General features: G+C 50.5%; 18 non-coding genes across 18 annotated transcripts; all 18 read left to right on the top strand.

Annotated features, from left to right (window-relative positions):
- The first annotated feature begins 993 nt into the window (after positions 1 to 993).
- On the top strand, positions 994 to 1,065 carry TRNAD-GUC (transfer RNA aspartic acid (anticodon GUC)). Its single transcript has one exon. It is a non-coding gene; the product is annotated as a tRNA-Asp (tRNA).
- A 1,091-nt stretch (positions 1,066 to 2,156) lies between these two features.
- Positions 2,157 to 2,228, top strand: TRNAD-GUC (transfer RNA aspartic acid (anticodon GUC)). The gene has a single exon. It is a non-coding gene; the product is annotated as a tRNA-Asp (tRNA).
- A 512-nt stretch (positions 2,229 to 2,740) lies between these two features.
- TRNAD-GUC (transfer RNA aspartic acid (anticodon GUC)) lies at positions 2,741 to 2,812 on the top strand. The gene has a single exon. It is a non-coding gene; the product is annotated as a tRNA-Asp (tRNA).
- Positions 2,813 to 3,036: 224 nt separating this feature from the next.
- TRNAD-GUC (transfer RNA aspartic acid (anticodon GUC)) lies at positions 3,037 to 3,108 on the top strand. Its single transcript has one exon. It is a non-coding gene; the product is annotated as a tRNA-Asp (tRNA).
- Positions 3,109 to 3,325: 217 nt separating this feature from the next.
- On the top strand, positions 3,326 to 3,397 carry TRNAD-GUC (transfer RNA aspartic acid (anticodon GUC)). Its single transcript has one exon. It is a non-coding gene; the product is annotated as a tRNA-Asp (tRNA).
- Positions 3,398 to 3,623: 226 nt separating this feature from the next.
- Positions 3,624 to 3,695, top strand: TRNAD-GUC (transfer RNA aspartic acid (anticodon GUC)). Its single transcript has one exon. It is a non-coding gene; the product is annotated as a tRNA-Asp (tRNA).
- Positions 3,696 to 4,792: 1,097 nt separating this feature from the next.
- On the top strand, positions 4,793 to 4,864 carry TRNAD-GUC (transfer RNA aspartic acid (anticodon GUC)). Its single transcript has one exon. It is a non-coding gene; the product is annotated as a tRNA-Asp (tRNA).
- Positions 4,865 to 5,081: 217 nt separating this feature from the next.
- TRNAD-GUC (transfer RNA aspartic acid (anticodon GUC)) lies at positions 5,082 to 5,153 on the top strand. The gene has a single exon. It is a non-coding gene; the product is annotated as a tRNA-Asp (tRNA).
- A 226-nt stretch (positions 5,154 to 5,379) lies between these two features.
- TRNAD-GUC (transfer RNA aspartic acid (anticodon GUC)) lies at positions 5,380 to 5,451 on the top strand. The gene has a single exon. It is a non-coding gene; the product is annotated as a tRNA-Asp (tRNA).
- Positions 5,452 to 5,674: 223 nt separating this feature from the next.
- Positions 5,675 to 5,746, top strand: TRNAD-GUC (transfer RNA aspartic acid (anticodon GUC)). The gene has a single exon. It is a non-coding gene; the product is annotated as a tRNA-Asp (tRNA).
- An 803-nt stretch (positions 5,747 to 6,549) lies between these two features.
- TRNAD-GUC (transfer RNA aspartic acid (anticodon GUC)) lies at positions 6,550 to 6,621 on the top strand. Its single transcript has one exon. It is a non-coding gene; the product is annotated as a tRNA-Asp (tRNA).
- A 223-nt stretch (positions 6,622 to 6,844) lies between these two features.
- On the top strand, positions 6,845 to 6,916 carry TRNAD-GUC (transfer RNA aspartic acid (anticodon GUC)). Its single transcript has one exon. It is a non-coding gene; the product is annotated as a tRNA-Asp (tRNA).
- A 225-nt stretch (positions 6,917 to 7,141) lies between these two features.
- On the top strand, positions 7,142 to 7,213 carry TRNAD-GUC (transfer RNA aspartic acid (anticodon GUC)). Its single transcript has one exon. It is a non-coding gene; the product is annotated as a tRNA-Asp (tRNA).
- Positions 7,214 to 7,437: 224 nt separating this feature from the next.
- TRNAD-GUC (transfer RNA aspartic acid (anticodon GUC)) lies at positions 7,438 to 7,509 on the top strand. Its single transcript has one exon. It is a non-coding gene; the product is annotated as a tRNA-Asp (tRNA).
- A 224-nt stretch (positions 7,510 to 7,733) lies between these two features.
- TRNAD-GUC (transfer RNA aspartic acid (anticodon GUC)) lies at positions 7,734 to 7,805 on the top strand. The gene has a single exon. It is a non-coding gene; the product is annotated as a tRNA-Asp (tRNA).
- A 226-nt stretch (positions 7,806 to 8,031) lies between these two features.
- On the top strand, positions 8,032 to 8,103 carry TRNAD-GUC (transfer RNA aspartic acid (anticodon GUC)). The gene has a single exon. It is a non-coding gene; the product is annotated as a tRNA-Asp (tRNA).
- Positions 8,104 to 15,483: 7,380 nt separating this feature from the next.
- Positions 15,484 to 15,555, top strand: TRNAD-GUC (transfer RNA aspartic acid (anticodon GUC)). The gene has a single exon. It is a non-coding gene; the product is annotated as a tRNA-Asp (tRNA).
- Positions 15,556 to 15,780: 225 nt separating this feature from the next.
- On the top strand, positions 15,781 to 15,852 carry TRNAD-GUC (transfer RNA aspartic acid (anticodon GUC)). Its single transcript has one exon. It is a non-coding gene; the product is annotated as a tRNA-Asp (tRNA).
- Positions 15,853 to 16,089: the final 237 nt, after the last annotated feature.

Below are 16,089 nucleotides of genomic sequence, written 5' to 3'. Positions count from 1 at the left end.
CGAACTGAGCGATAGACGAGTTGCTGCAGGTATATATCACAGACGGTTCCCTGGTGGCGTTTGTGTCCGTTGGGTCTGCGCAGATCCGTCACGCAGGTTCGCTAGTCGCTTGGGCTGGTACCGTCCTTGATGTCCGGCAATGGCCACACGAAGCCCACCTCCCGCTGCAAGATGCTGCGGAAACCACACCAGTCGTCTTGCGATATCTGTAAGACAAAGTGAATTTCCCTAACGTGTGCGTCCTTCGAAGCACCGCTGCCGAACTGAGCGATAGACGAGTTGCTGCAGGTATATATCACAGACGGTTCCCTGGTGGCGTTTGTGTCCGTTGGGTCTGCGCAGATCCGTCACGCAGGTTCGCTAGTCGCTTGGGCTGGTACCGTCCTTGATGTCCGGCAATGGCCACACGAAGCCCACCTCCCGCTGCAAGATGCTGCGGAAACCACACCAGTCGTCTTGCGATATCTGTAAGACAAAGTGAATTTCCCTAACGTGTGCGTCCTTCGAAGCACCGCTGCCGAACTGAGCGATAGACGAGTTGCTGCAGGTATATATCACAGACGGTTCCCTGGTGGCGTTTGTGTCCGTTGGGTCTGCGCAGATCCGTCACGCAGGTTCGCTAGTCGCTTGGGCTGGTACCGTCCTTGATGTCCGGCAATGGCCACACGAAGCCCACCTCCCGCTGCAAGATGCTGCGGAAACCACACCAGTCGTCTTGCGATATCTGTAAGACAAAGTGAATTTCCCTAACGTGTGCGTCCTTCGAAGCACCGCTGCCGAACTGAGCTACCATAGGGTGGAAATTCAACCTGCACTAATATACCATTCGGCAAAATAATCTTCGTTTACTCCATCTCCTCCTAAGTAAGCTAATATAATGGAGAAGCTCTAGTTCCAGGTGTCTGTTTTTTTTTCTCTCCCACTGAAACAGTCGTGTCAAGCAAGAGTGTTGATCTCGCAGACAACACCGTCGTGTCTGCCGTCATGCGCATATCCTCGTTAGTATAGTGGTCAGTATCCCTGCCTGTCACGCGGGAGACCGGGGTTTAATTCCCCGACGGGGAGCAGTAATTTTTTAGTTACCATATGGTGGAAATTCAACCTGCACTAATATATCATTCGGCAAAATAATCTTCGTTTTCTCCCTCTCCCCCAGAGTAAGCTAATATAATGGGGAAGCTCTAGCGCCGGGTGTTTTTTTTCTGTCCCACTGAAAAAGTCATGTCAAGCTAGAGTTGTGATCTCGCTGACAACACCGTCGTATCTGCCGTGCATGCGCATATCTTCGTTAGTATAGTGGTCAGTATCCCTGCCTGTCACGCGGGAGACCGGGGTTCGATTCCCTGACGGGGAGCAGTAATCTTTTAGTTACCATAGGGTGGAAATTGAACCTGCACTGCTATACCAATCAAACAAAATAATCTTCGTTTTCTCCATCTCCTCCAGAGTAAGCTATTATAATGGGGAAGCTCTAGCGCCAGGTGTCTGTTTTTTTTTCTTTCCCACTGAAACAGTCGTGTCAAGCTAGAGTGTTGATCTCGCAGACAACACCGTCGTGTCTGCGGTCATGCGCATATCCTCGTTAGTATAGAGGTCAGTATCCCTGCCTGTCACGCGGGAGACCGGGGTTTAATTCCCCGACGGGGAGCAGTAATTTTTTAGTTACCATAGGGTGGAAATTCAACCTGCACTAATATATCATTCGGCAAAATAATCTTCGTTTTCTCCATCTTCTCCAGAGTAAGCTAATATAATGGGGAAGCTCTAGCGCCAGGTGTTCTTTTTTTCTGTCCCACTGAAACAGTCATGTCAAGCTAGAGTTGTGATCTCGCTGACAACACCGTCGTGTCTGCCGTGCATGTGCATATCCTCGTTAGTATAGTGGTCAGTATCCCTGCCTGTCACGTGGGAGACCGGGGTTTAATTCCCGGACGGGGAGCAGTAATTTTTTAGTTACCACAGGGTGGAAATTTAACGCGCACTAATATATCATTCGGCCAAATAATCTTCGTTTTCTCCATCTCCCCCAGAGTAAGCTAATATGATGGGGAAGCTCTAGCGCCAGGTGTTTTTTTTCTGTTCCACTGAAAAAGTCATGTCAAGCGAGAGTTGTGATCTCGCTGACAACACCGTCGTGTCTTCCGTGCATACACATATCCTCGTTAGTATAGTGGTCAGTATCCCCGCCTGTCACGCGGGAGACCGGGGTTCGATTCCCCGACGGGGAGCAGTAATTTTTTAGTTACCAAAGGGTGGAAATTGAACCTGCACTGCTATACCATTCGGCAAAATATTCTTCGTTTTCTCCATCTCCTCCAGAGTAAGCTAACATAATGGGAAAGCTCTAGCGCCAGGTGTTCTTTTTTTCTGTCCCACTGAAACAGTCATGTCAAGCTAGAGTTGTGATCTCGCTGACAACACCGTCGTGTCGGCCGTGCATGCGCATATCTTCGTTAGTATAGTTGTCAGTATCCCCGCCTGTCACGCGGGAGACCAGGGTTCAATTCCCCGACGGGGAGCAGTAATCTTTTAGTTACCATAGGGTGGAAATTCAACCTGCACTAATATACCATTCGGCAAAATAATCTTCGTTTACTCCATCTCCTCCTAAGTAAGCTAATATAATGGAGAAGCTCTAGTTCCAGGTGTCTGTTTTTTTTTCTCTCCCACTGAAACAGTCGTGTCAAGCAAGAGTGTTGATCTCGCAGACAACACCGTCGTGTCTGCCGTCATGCGCATATCCTCGTTAGTATAGTGGTCAGTATCCCTGCCTGTCACGCGGGAGACCGGGGTTCGATTCCCCGACGGGGAGCAGTAATTTTTTAGTTACCATAGGGTGGAAATTGAACCTGCACTGCTATACCAATCGGCAAAATAATCTTCGTTCTCTCAATCTCCTCCAGAGTAAGCTAATATAATGGGGAAGCTCTAGCGCCAGGTGTCTTTGTTTTTTTTCCTCTCCCACTGAAACAGTCATATCAAGCTGGAGTTGTGATCTCGCTGACAACACCGTCGTGTCTTCCGTGCATACACATATCCTCGTTAGTATAGTGGTCAGTATCCCCGCCTGTCACGCGGGAGACCGGGGTTCGATTCCCCGACGGGGAGCAGTAATTTTTTAGTTACCATATGGTGGAAATTCAACCTGCACTAATATATCATTCGGCAAAATAATCTTCGTTTTCTCCCTCTCCCTCAGAGTAAGCTAATATAATGGGGAAGCTCTAGCGCCAGGTGTTTTTTTTCTGTCCCACTGAAAAAGTCATGTCAAGCTAGAGTTGTGATCTCGCTGACAACACCGTCGTGTCTGCCGTGCATGCGCATATCTTCGTTAGTATAGTGGTCAGTATCCCCGCCTGTCACGCGGGAGACCGGGGTTCGATTCCCTGACGGGGAGCAGTAATCTTTTAGTTACCATAGGGTGGAAATTGAACCTGCACTGCTATACCAATCAGCAAAATAATCTTCGTTCCTTCCATATCCTCCAGAGTAAGCTAATATAATGGGGAAGCTCTAGCGCCAGGTGTCTTTGTTTTTTTTTTCCTCTCCCACTGAAACAGTCAGGTCAAGCTAGAGTTGTGATCTCGCAGACAACACCGTCGTGTCTTCCGTGCATACACATATCCTCGTTAGTATAGTGGTCAGTATCCCCGCCTGTCACGCGGGAGACCGGGGTTTGATTCCCCGACGGGGAGCAGTACTTTCTTAGTTACCATAGGGTGGAAATTGAACCTGCACTGCTATACCAATCGGAAAATAATCTTCGTTCTCTCCATCTCCTCCAGAGTAAGCTAATATAATGGGGAAGCTCTAGCGCCAGATGTCTTTGTTTTTTTTCCTCTCCCACTGAAACAGTCATGTCAAGCTAGAGTTGTGATCTCGCTGACAACACCGTCGTGTCTGCCGTGCATGCACATATCCTCGTTAGTATAGTGGTCAGTATCCCCGCCTGTCACGCGGGAGACCAGGGTTCTATTCCCCGACGGGGAGCAGTAATTTTTTTGTTACCATAGGGTGGAAATTGAACCTGCACTGCTATACCATTCGGCAAAATAATCTTCGTTTTCTCCGTCTCCTCCAGAGTAAGCTAATAGAATGTGGAAGCTCTAGCGCCAGGTGTCTGTTTTTTTTCCTCTCCCACTGAAACAGTCATGTCGAGCTAGAGTTGTGATCTCGCAGACAATACCGTCGTGTCTGCCGTGCATGCGCATATGCTCGTTAGTATAGTGGCCAGTATCCCCGCCTGTCACGCGGGGGACCGGGGTTCGATTCCCCGCCGGGGAGCAGTAATCTTTTTGTTACCATAGGGTGGAAATTCAACCTGCACTAATATACAATCGGCAAAATAATCTTCGTTTTCTCCATCTCCTCCAGAGTAAGCTAATATAAAAGGGAAGCTCTAGCGCCAGGTATCTGTTTTTTTTCTCTCCCACTGAAACAGTCGTGTCAAGCTAGAGTATTGATATCGCAGACAACACCGTCGTGTCTGCCGTCATGCGCATATCCTCATTAGTATAGTGGTCAGTATCCCTGCCTGTCACGCGGGAGACCGGGGTTTAATTCCCGGACGGGGAGCAGTAATTTTTCATTTACCACAGGGTGGAAATTCAACGTGCACTAATATATCATTCGGCAAAATAATCTTCGTTTTCTCCATCTGCCCCAGAGTAAGCTAATATAATGGGGAAGCTCTAGCGCCAGGTGTTTTTTTTCTGTCCCACTGAAAAAGTCATGTCAAGCTAGAGTTGTGATCTCGCTGACAACACCGTCGTGTCTTCCGTGCATACAGATATCCTCGTTAGTATAGTGGTCAGTATCCCCGCCTGTCACGCGGGAGACCGGGGTTCGATTCCCCGACGGGGAGCAGTAATTTTTTAGTTACCATATGGTGGAAATTCAACCTGCACTAATATATCATTCGGCAAAATAATCTTCGTTTTCTCCCTCTCCCCCAGAGTAAGCTAATATAATGGGGAAGCTCTAGCGCCAGGTGTTTTTTTTCTGTCCCACTGAAAAAGTCATGTCAAGCTAGAGTTGTGATCTCGCTGACAACACCGTCGTGTCTGCCGTGCATGCGCATATCTTCGTTAGTATAGTGGTCAGTATCCCCGCCTGTCACGCGGGAGACCGGGGTTCGATTCCCTGACGGGGAGCAGTAATCTTTTAGTTACCATAGGGTGGAAATTGAACCTGCACTGCTATACCAATCAGCAAAATAATCTTCGTTCCTTCCATATCCTCCAGAGTAAGCTAATATAATGGGGAAGCTCTAGCGCCAGGTGTCTTTGTTTTTTTTTTCCTCTCCCACTGAAACAGTCAGGTCAAGCTAGAGTTGTGATCTCGCAGACAACACCGTCGTGTCTTCCGTGCATACACATATCCTCGTTAGTATAGTGGTCAGTATCCCCGCCTGTCACGCGGGAGACCGGGGTTTGATTCCCCGACGGGGAGCAGTACTTTCTTAGTTACCATAGGGTGGAAATTGAACCTGCACTGCTATACCAATCGGAAAATAATCTTCGTTCTCTCCATCTCCTCCAGAGTAAGCTAATATAATGGGGAAGCTCTAGCGCCAGATGTCTTTGTTTTTTTTCCTCTCCCACTGAAACAGTCATGTCAAGCTAGAGTTGTGATCTCGCTGACAACACCGTCGTGTCTGCCGTGCATGCACATATCCTCGTTAGTATAGTGGTCAGTATCCCCGCCTGTCACGCGGGAGACCAGGGTTCGATTCCCCGACGGGGAGCAGTAATTTTTTTGTTACCATAGGGTGGAAATTGAACCTGCACTGCTATACCATTCGGCAAAATAATCTTCGTTTTCTCCGTCTCCTCCAGAGTAAGCTAATATAATGTGGAAGCTCTAGCGCCAGGTGTCTGTTTTTTTTCCTCTCCCACTGAAACAGTCATGTCGAGCTAGAGTTGTGATCTCGCAGACAATACCGTCGTGTCTGCCGTGCATGCGCATATGCTCGTTAGTATAGTGGCCAGTATCCCCGCCTGTCACGCGGGGGACCGGGGTTCGATTCCCCGCCGGGGAGCAGTAATCTTTTAGTTACCATAGGGTGGAAATTCAACCTGCACTAATATACAATCGGCAAAATAATCTTCGTTTTCTCCATCTCCTCCAGAGTAAGCTAATATAAAAGGGAAGCTCTAGCGCCAGGTATCTGTTTTTTTTCTCTCCCACTTAAACAGTCGTGTCAAGCTAGAGTATTGATATCGCAGACAACACCGTCGTGTCTGCCGTCATGCGCATATCCTCATTAGTATAGTGGTCAGTATCCCTGCCTGTCACGCGGGAGACCGGGGTTTAATTCCCGGACGGGGAGCAGTAATTTTTCATTTACCACAGGGTGGAAATTCAACGTGCACTAATATATCATTCGGCAAAATAATCTTCGTTTTCTCCATCTGCCCCAGAGTAAGCTAATATAATGGGGAAGCTCTAGCGCCAGGTGTTTTTTTTTCTGTCCCACTGAAAAAGTCATGTCAAGCTAGAGTTGTGATCTCGCTGACAACACCGTCGTGTCTTCCGTGCATACAGATATCCTCGTTAGTATAGTGGTCAGTATCCCCGCCTGTCGCGCGGGAGACCGGGGTTCGATTCCCCGACGGGGAGCAGTAATTTTTTAGTTACCAAAGGGTGGAAATTGAACCTGCACTGCTATACCATTCGGCAAAATAATCTTCGTTTTCTCCATCTCCTCCAGAGTAAGCTAATATAATGTGGAAGCTCTAGCGCAAGTGTCTTTGTTTTTTTTCCTCTCCCACTGAAACAGTCATTTCAAGCTAGAGTTGTGATCTCGCAGACAATACCGTCGTGTCTGCCGTGCATGCGCATATCCTCGTTAGTATAGTGGTCAGTATCCCCGCTTGTCACGCGGGAGACCGGGGTTCGATTCCCCGACGGGGAGCAGTAATCTTTTAGTTACTTTAGGGTGGAAATTGAACCTGCACTGCTATACAATTCGGAAAAATAATCTTCGTTTTCTCCATCTCCTCCAGAGTAAGCTAATATAATGTGGAAGCTCTAGCGCCAGGTGCCTTTGTTTTTTTTTCCTCTCCCACTGAAACAGTCATTTCAAGCTAGAGTTGTGATCTCGCAGACAATACCGTCGTGTCTGCCGTGCATGCGCATATCCTCGTTAGTATAGTGGTCAGTATTCCCGCCTGTCACGCGGGAGACCGGGGTTCGATTCCACGACGGGAAGCAGTAATTTTTTAGTTACCAAAGGGTGGAAATTTAACCTGCACTGCTATACCATTCGGCAAAATAATCTTCGTTTTCTCCATCTCCTCCAGAGTAAGCTAATATAATGGGGAAGCTCTAGCGCCAGGTCTCTTTGTTTTTTTTCCTCTCCCACTGAAACAGTCATGTCAAGCTAGAGTTGTGATCTCGCTGACAACACCGTCGTGTCTGCCGTGCATGCACATATTCTCGTTAGTATAGTGGTCAGTATCCCCGCCTGTCACGCGGGAGACCGGGGTTCGATTCCCCGACGGGGAGCGGTAATCTTTTAGTTACCATAGGGTCGAAGTTGAACCCGCACTGCTATACCATTCGGCAAAATAATCTTCGTTTTCTCCGTCTCCTCCAGAGTAAGCTAATATAATGTGGAAGCTCAAGCGCCAGGTGTCCTTGTTTTTTTTCCTCTCCCACTGAAACAGTCATGTCAAGCTAGAGTTGTGATCTCGCAGACAATACCGTCGTGTCTGCCGTGCATGCGCATATCCTCGTTAGTGTAGTGGCCAGTATCCCCGCCTGTCACGCGGGAGACCGGGGTTCGATTCCCTGACGGGGAGCAGTAATTTTTTTAGTTACCATAGGGTCGAAATTGAACCTGCACTGCTATACCATTCGGCAAAATGATCCTCGTTTTCTCCATCTCCTCCAGAGTATGCTAATATAATGTGGAAACTCTAGTGCCAGGTGTCTTTGTTTTTTTCTCCTCTCCCACTGAAACAGTTATGTCAAGCTAGAGTTGTGATCTCGCTGACAATACCCTCGTGTCTGCCTTGCATGCGCATATCCTCGTTAGTATAGTGGTCAGTATCCCCGCCTGTCACGCGGGAGACCGGGGTTTAATTCCCCGACGGGGAGCAGTAATTTTTTATTTACCATAGGGTGGAAATTCAACCTGCACTATTATATTGCCACGTTCCATTTCCCAAGTTTTTGTTATCGTCCCAAAACACCACACGATTCTCAGCGCAAACCGCGCCTGCAGTTTTCTAGAGGGTTCCGGACTGTAGTAGATCATTTCGATAAGATCACGCCCACTGTGCGAATGGTACAGATTGTTCTGGAACGCACGCCGCCGCCAGCGATAGCCCTAGAACATTCGACGGCGGGAGTATAAATGCCGACGCGCTTCGCCGCTTGTCAGTTGTTGATCGTAGGCCGACGCTCCGTTCGCCGCTATCAGTCTGAGACTGCTATCTGTGCAAGACTGCTGCTGTAATTGGACTTTCTGTTTACCGGGCACAGGTTCGCCCAAATAAACAGTTAAATTCCAACAAGAAGTCTCCTGTCTTCGGCCACGTCACGACCCCGTGACATCTGGTGGAGGTGCTGCTTCGTTCATGTACCGCACGCCCCCGTCAAGCCGTGAACCCAGCCCACGTCGCGGAGAAGACACCGACGCCAACCAGGAGCAGCGAACAAGCCGCCGACAGCAAGGGCTACCACCGGAGTACGGGCTTCTACACGACAAGCCGCGGAAGACCAAGGCCATGACCGCGACTGCAGCGACAATGACAACCGCAGCGTCCCAGCCCACGATGGTCATGCATCAACCCAGGGAACCACCAATTTTCCATGGGTCATCGTTCGAAGACCCGGAGTCCTGGCTAGAGACATACGACCGTGTGGCCGCCCTCAACCACTGGGACCATGACGAAAAGCTGCGTCGTGTGTTCTTCTATTTAGAAGACACCGCAAGGACCTGGCTCGAAAATCGGGAGTCCACGCTCCGAACGTGGGATGTTTTCTGCGGCGCATTCCTGCAAACGTTCGCGAGCGTCGCTCGAAAAGAGAGGGCCGCTGCTTTATTAGAGACCCGGGTTCAGCTACCAAATGAAAATGTCGCCATTTTCACAGAAGAAATGACCCGACTATTCCGTCACGCTGACCCAGACATGCCTGAGGAGAAAAAAGTTCGTTTCCTCATGCGAGGGGTCAAACAGGAGCTCTTCGCGGGGCTGATGAGAAACCCACCGAAAACCGTCCAACAATTTGTAGCCGAAGCGACCACTATTGAAAAGACCCTGGACATGCGCACCAGACAGTATAATCGTCACCTGACTACAGACTGCGCTGCTGCTCAAGCCAGTAACTCCGGAGACCTGCGTGAAACGATCCGAGCGATCGTGCGGGAAGAGCTGCGCAAGCTGTTGCCTTCGGCGCAGCCTCAAGTGGATTCGATCGCCGACATTGTGCGAGAAGAAGTTCGGCAATCGCTTCAAATTCCCCACGCACCGCTGCCCGAGCCGGAAGCTATGAGCTACGCCGCTGCACTGCGCCACAACGCTACTCCCCGTCCACGCCAAAACGCCGCCCCATCGCACTTCCGTTGACAGACGCCACCGCCGCCACCACCCCCACCGACGTCATACCGTTCGCCAGTGGCCCAGCGCAGTGCACCGAGGAAGACTGACGTCTGGCGCACCCCTGACCATCGCCCGCTCTGCTACCACTGCGGCGAGGCCGGACACACATACCGCCGTTGCCAGTACCGACAGATGGGATTGCGTGGCTTCGCCGTCAATGCACCGCGCCCACAGCCAGGAGAACGACCACGTGACATCGCCGACTACCTGACAGGAGCTCGGTGGACACTACGAAGCCCTTCGCGTTCGCCGCCGCCCAGCCGCCGCACGTCACCGCACCACCGACAGTACTCTGGCCCAACGCGGGGCCGGTCTCCTAGCCCGTATCCGGGAAACTAAGGGCAGCAACCGGTGGAGGTGCGGTTGCTGTGCGACGAACTACCGACGATCCTCCGACGACGACGACACCGCGACGGAGCTTTCCGAACACAACGCCAACCAGGCAAAGCCCTGACGACGAAAGCTCACTTACCGAAGGTGGCCTGACGACGCAACATGGAAGCAGCGGAACAAGTCGACGCAGCCGTGACCCGACGCCACGCCCTAACTGTAATGCGAGACGGCGAATTAGCGACCTCGACGTTCTTATCGACGGCCACAGTGTGACCGCTCTCATCGTTACTGGAGCCGACTATTCTGTCATCAGTGGGTCGTTCGCCGCGAAGTTAAAGAAAGTTAGGACAGCTTGGAAAGGCCCTGAAATCCGCACAGCCGGAGGTCATCTCGTAACGCCTGCAGGAATCTGCACAGCGAGAGTCACCATTAACGGCCGTATTTATCCTACCGACTTCGTAGTCCTACAGCGTTGCTCGAGAGATGTCATCCTTGGCATGGACTTCTTATGCCTCCATGGTGCTGTCATCAACCTAAAAACAAAGTCGATAACGTTATCCACAGAAGAAGCACTACCGCCGCGCACGCCGTCTAGACACCATGCCTTGAATGTGCTGGAAGAACAAGTCACCATTCCGCCTCGCTCAAGCGTCATTATTTCAGTCGGCGCTCCTGAATCACCTGACTTCGAAGGCGTCGTTGAAGGCAGTCAGCATCTGTTGGTCACCCGAAATATTTGCGTCGCAAGAGGAATTGCAGAGTTGCGGGGAGGCAAAGCAACGGTTATGCTCACAAATTTCAGCAATGAGTACAAACATGTTAACAAAGGAACAACGGTCGCATACATCGAAGAAATTGTCGAAGCCACCAGTGCTTTCGCCCTCGCCGATTCTGCGGAACCTGCTCACAGGAACCAAGCCCCTCCCATAGCTTTCGACGTCAATCCCAGACTTCCGAACGATAAGCAAGAACAGCTCAAGGCCCTGCTCCTGCAATACGAAGATTGCTTTTCGTCGTCATCGAAAATTCGGCAGACCCCAATCACGAAACATCGCATCATAACCGAAGAAAATGCCAGACCACTCCGTCAGAGTCCGTACAGGGTTTCGACGCGAGAACGTGAGGCCATCAAGAGACAAGTTGATGAAATGCTGCGGGATGATATTATCCAGCCGTCCAACAGCCCATGGGCATCCCCCGTGGTGTTAGTGACGAAAAAGGATGGGACCCTACGTTTTTGCGTCGATTATCGCCGCCTGAACAAAATCACAAGAAAGGACGTGTATCCTCTCCCACGAATAGACGACGCACTTGATCGGCTCCATAACGCCAAGTACTTTTCGTCAATGGACCTCAAGACTGGCTATTGGCAAATCGAAGTCGACGAAAGAGACCGAGAGAAGACGGCGTTTATAACACCGGACGGCCTCTTCGAGTTTAAGGTGATGCCCTTCGGCCTTTGCTCAGCGCCTGCAACTTTTCAACGCGTTATGGATACAGTACTGGCAGGATTGAAGTGGCAGACTTGCCTTGTGTACTTGGACGACGTCGTCGTGTTTTCTTCGAGTTTCGACGAGCATCTTCGGCGCCTTGAAGCTGTACTTCAAGCCATCAAGACTTCCGGACTCACACTGAAGCCAGAAAAGTGCAGATTTGCGTATGAAGAGCTCTTGTTTCTGGGGCACGTTATCAGCAAGTCTGGAGTTCGTCCTGATCCACGGAAAACAGCCGCCATCGCCGAATTCCCGCCGCCCACTGACAAGAAAGCTGTGCGCCGATTTCTGGGCCTGTGCGCCTATTATAGGCGGTTCGTGAAAAACTTCGCCCGCATCGCCGATCCTCTCACTAACCTTACTAAGGCCGACGTGGAGTTCAAGTGGGAAACGCCACAGGAACACGCTTTCCAGGAGCTTAAACATCGCCTCCAGACGCCTCCGTTACTTGCCCATTTCGACGAATTCGCCGAGACAGAAATACATACTGACGCAAGCAGCGTAGGTCTTGGCGCCGTTCTTGTGCAGAGGGCTGACGGACTTGAAAGGGTTATTAGTTACGCCAGCCGATCGCTATCCAAAGCAGAAGCAAATTATTCCACAACAGAAAAACAGAAAAGGAGTGCCTCGCCATCATCTGGGCTACGTCGAAATTTCGCCCATACCTCTACGGCAGGCCCTTCAAAGTTGTGAGCGACCACCACGCCTTGTGTTGGCTAGCCACTTTGAAGGACCCTTCAGGTCGCCTCGCACGATGGAGCCTGAGACTTCAAGAATATGACATTACTGTCATTTACAAGTCCGGCAAAAAACACTCCGACGCCGACTGTCTCTCTCGTGCGCCTGTCGACCAACCGCTACCCGACGACCCGGATGACGATTACTTCTTGGGAACGATAACTACCGACGACTTCGCTGAACGACAGCGGGCCGACCCGGAACTTAAGGCCCTAATAGAATACCTCGAAGGCAGGACCGCCGATGTCCCGAAGGTATTCAAGCGCGCACTTGCGTCGTTTTTTCTACGAAATGGTCTTCTACAAAAGAAAAACTTTTCACCCCTTCGGGCTAAGTATCTCCTTGTGGTGCCTTCAGCTCTGCGACCAGAACTCCTGCAGGCCCTGCACGACGATCCGACGGCAGGGCACCTCGGTGTTTCTCGCACGCTCGCGAGGATACAAGAAAGGTACTACTGGCCGCGTCTTACCACCGACGTCACTCGTTATGTGAGGACATGCCGGGACTGTCAGCGACGCAAGACCCCGCCGACAAGGCCAGCGGGACTTCTGCAGCCAATTGATCCACCTTGCCGACCTTTTCAGCAGATTGGTATGGACCTATTGGGGCCGTTCCCGACGTCGGCTTTCGGAAACAAATGGATCGTGGTAGCCACCGACTACCTCACCCGCTACGCCGAGACAAAAGCCCTGCCAAAAGGCAGTGCATCCGAGGTAGCTAAGTTCTTCGTCGAAAATATCGTCCTACGTCACGGCGCCCCGGAGGTCCTTATCACCGACAGAGGAACGGCATTCACTGCCGACTTAACTCAAGCGATCTTGGCATACAGCCAAACAAACCACCGCCGGACGACAGCGTACCACCCACAGACCAACGGCCTCACCGAGCGGCTTAACAAGACAATCGCCGACATGCTGTCAATGTACGTCGATGTCGAACACAAGACGTGGGATGCCATTCTTCCGTATGTGACCTTCGCATACAACACGGCGGTGCAGGAGACGACGCAGATATCTCCATACAAATTGGTCTACGGAAGGAGCCCGGCAACGACGCTCGATGCCATGTTACCCAACGTCACCGACGAAGAAAACCTCGATGTGAGCGAGTACCTTCATCGCGCCGAAGAAGCCCGACAACTTGCGCGTCTCCGTATCAAGAATCAACAGACGACTGACAGCCACCGTTACAACCTTCGACGACGCTTCGTGGAATACCAGCCCGGTGAACGTGTTTGGGTGTGGACGCCGATACGCCGACGTGGACTAAGTGAAAAGCTTCTGCGACGGTACTTCGGACCGTACAGGGTGGTTCGACGTCTCGGCCCACTTGATTACGAGGTTGTCCCCGACGGCATTACGAACTCTCAACGACGCCGATCGCGACCTGAAGTCGTCCATGTCGCGCGCCTCAAGCCGTTTCATGCGCGTTAACAAACAGAACCAGTGTTTTTTTTGTATTATTGTTGTATCGTAATTTATTCATTGTACTTTCTTGCATTATTATTGTACCTTCATCTTTAGTTAAAGCATCGAGACGATGCCTTTTTCAGAGGGGGGCAATGCCACGTTCCATTTCCCAAGTTTTGTTATCGTCCCAAAACACCACACGATTCTCAGCGCAAACCGCGCCTGCAGTTTTCTAGAGGGTTCCGGACTGTAGTAGATCATTTCGATAAGATCACGCCCACTGTGCGAATGGTACAGATTGTTCTGGAACGCACGCCGCCGCCAGCGATAGCGCTAGAACATTCGACGGCGGGAGTATAAATGCCGACGCGCTTCGCCGCTTGTCAGTTGTTGATCGTAGGCCGACGCTCCGTTTGCCGCTATCAGTCTGAGACTGCTATCTGTGCAAGACTGCTGCTGTAATTGGACTTTCTGTTTACCGGGCACAGGTTCGCCCAAATAAACAGTTAAATTCCAACAAGAAGTCTCCTGTCTTCGGCCACGTCACGACCCCGTGACAATATCATTCGGCAAAATAATCTTCGTTTTCTCCATCTCCCACAGAGTAAGCTAATATAATGGGGAAGCTCTGGCCCCAGGGGTTTTTTTTTCTGTCCCACTGAAAAAGTCATGTCAAGCTAGAGTTGTGATCTCGCTGACAACACCGTCGTGTCTGCCGTGCATGCGCATATCCTCGTTAGTATAGTGGTCAGTATCCCCACCTGTCACGCGGGAGACCGGGGTTCGATTCCTTGACGGGGAGCAGTAATTTTTGAGTTACCATAGGGTGGAAATTGAACCTGCACTGCTATACCAATCGGCAAAATAATCTTCGTTCTCTCCATCTGCTCCAGAGTAAGCAAATATAATGGGGAAGCTCTAGCGCCAGGTGTCTGTTTTTTTTCCTCTCCCACTGAAACAGTCATGTCAAGCTAGAGTTGTGATCTCGCTGACAACACCGTCATGTCTGCCGTGCATGCACATATCCTCGTTAGTATAGTGGTCAGTATCCCCGCCTGTCACGCGGGAGATCGGGGTTCGATTCGCTGACGGTGAGCAGTAATTTTTTAGGTACTATAGGGTGGAAATTGAACCTGCACTGCTATACCATTCGGCAAAATAATCTTCGTTTTCTCCGTCTCCTCCAGAGTAAACTAATATAATGGGGAAGCTCTAGCGCCAGGTGTTTTTTTTCTGTCCTACTGAAACAGTCATGTCAAGCTAGAGTTGTGATCTCGCAGACTATACCGTCGTGTCTGCCGTGCATGCGCATATCATCGTTCGTATAGTGGTCAGTATCCCCGCCTATCACGCGGGAGACCGGGGTTTGATTCCCCGACGGGGAGCATTAATTTTTTAGTTACCATAGGGTGGAAATTGAACCTGCACTGCTATACCATTCGGCAAAAAAATCTTCGTTTTCTCCATCTCCTCCGGACTAAGCCAATTTAATGGGGAAGCTCTAGCGCCAGGTGTCTTTGTTTTTTCTCCTCTCCCACTGAAACAGTCATGTCAAGCTAGAGTTGTGATCTCGCAGACAATACCGTCGTGTCTGACGTGCATGCGCATATCCTCGTTGGTATAGTGGTCAGTATCCCCGGCTGTCACGCGGGAGACCGGGGTTTAATTCCCCGACGGGGAGCAGTAAATTTTTAGTTACCATAGGGTGGAAATTCAACCTGCACTAATATATCATTCGGCAAAATAATCTTCGTTTTCTCCATCTCTCCCAGAGTAAGCTAATATAATGGGGAAGCTCTAGCGCCAGGTGTTTTTTTTTCTGTCCCACTGAAAAAGTCATGTCAAGCTAGAGTTGTGATCTCGCTGACAACACCGTCGTGTCTGCCGCGCATACGCATATCCTCGTTAGTATAGTGGTCAGTATCCCCGCTTGTCACGCGGGAGACCGTGGTTCGATTCCCCGACGGGGAGCAGTAATGTTTTAGTTACCATAAGGTGGAAATTGAACCTGCACTTCTATACCAATCGGCAAAATGATCTTCGTTCTCACCATCTCCTTCAGAGTAAGCTAATATAATGGTGAAGCTCTAGCGCCAGGTGTCTTTGTTTTTTTTTCCTCTCTTACTGAAACAGTCATGTCAAGCTAGAGTTGTGATCTCGATGACAACACCGTCGTGTCTGCCGCGCATGCGCATATCCTTGTTAGCATAGTGGTTAGTTTCCCCGCCTGTCACGCGGGAGACCGGGGTTCGATTCCCCGACGGGGAGCAGTAATCTTTTGGTTACCATAGGGTGGAAATTGAACCTGCACTAATATACCATTCGGCAAAATAATCTTCGTTTTCTCCATCTCCTCCAGAGTAAGCTAATATAATGGGGAAGCTCTCGCCCGAGGTGTTTTTTTCTGTCCCACTGAAACAGTCATGTCAAGCTAGAGTTGTGATCTCGCAGACTATACCGTCGTGTCTGCCGTGCATGCGCATATCATCGTTGGTATAGTGGTCA

Source organism: Rhipicephalus microplus, chromosome 9 (assembly GCF_043290135.1).
Source record: "Rhipicephalus microplus isolate Deutch F79 chromosome 9, USDA_Rmic, whole genome shotgun sequence".
Classification (NCBI taxonomy): Eukaryota; Metazoa; Arthropoda; class Arachnida; order Ixodida; family Ixodidae; genus Rhipicephalus; species Rhipicephalus microplus.
Note: the sequence above shows the minus strand (reverse complement) of the source record. Positions and strands in the feature narration are given on the sequence as shown.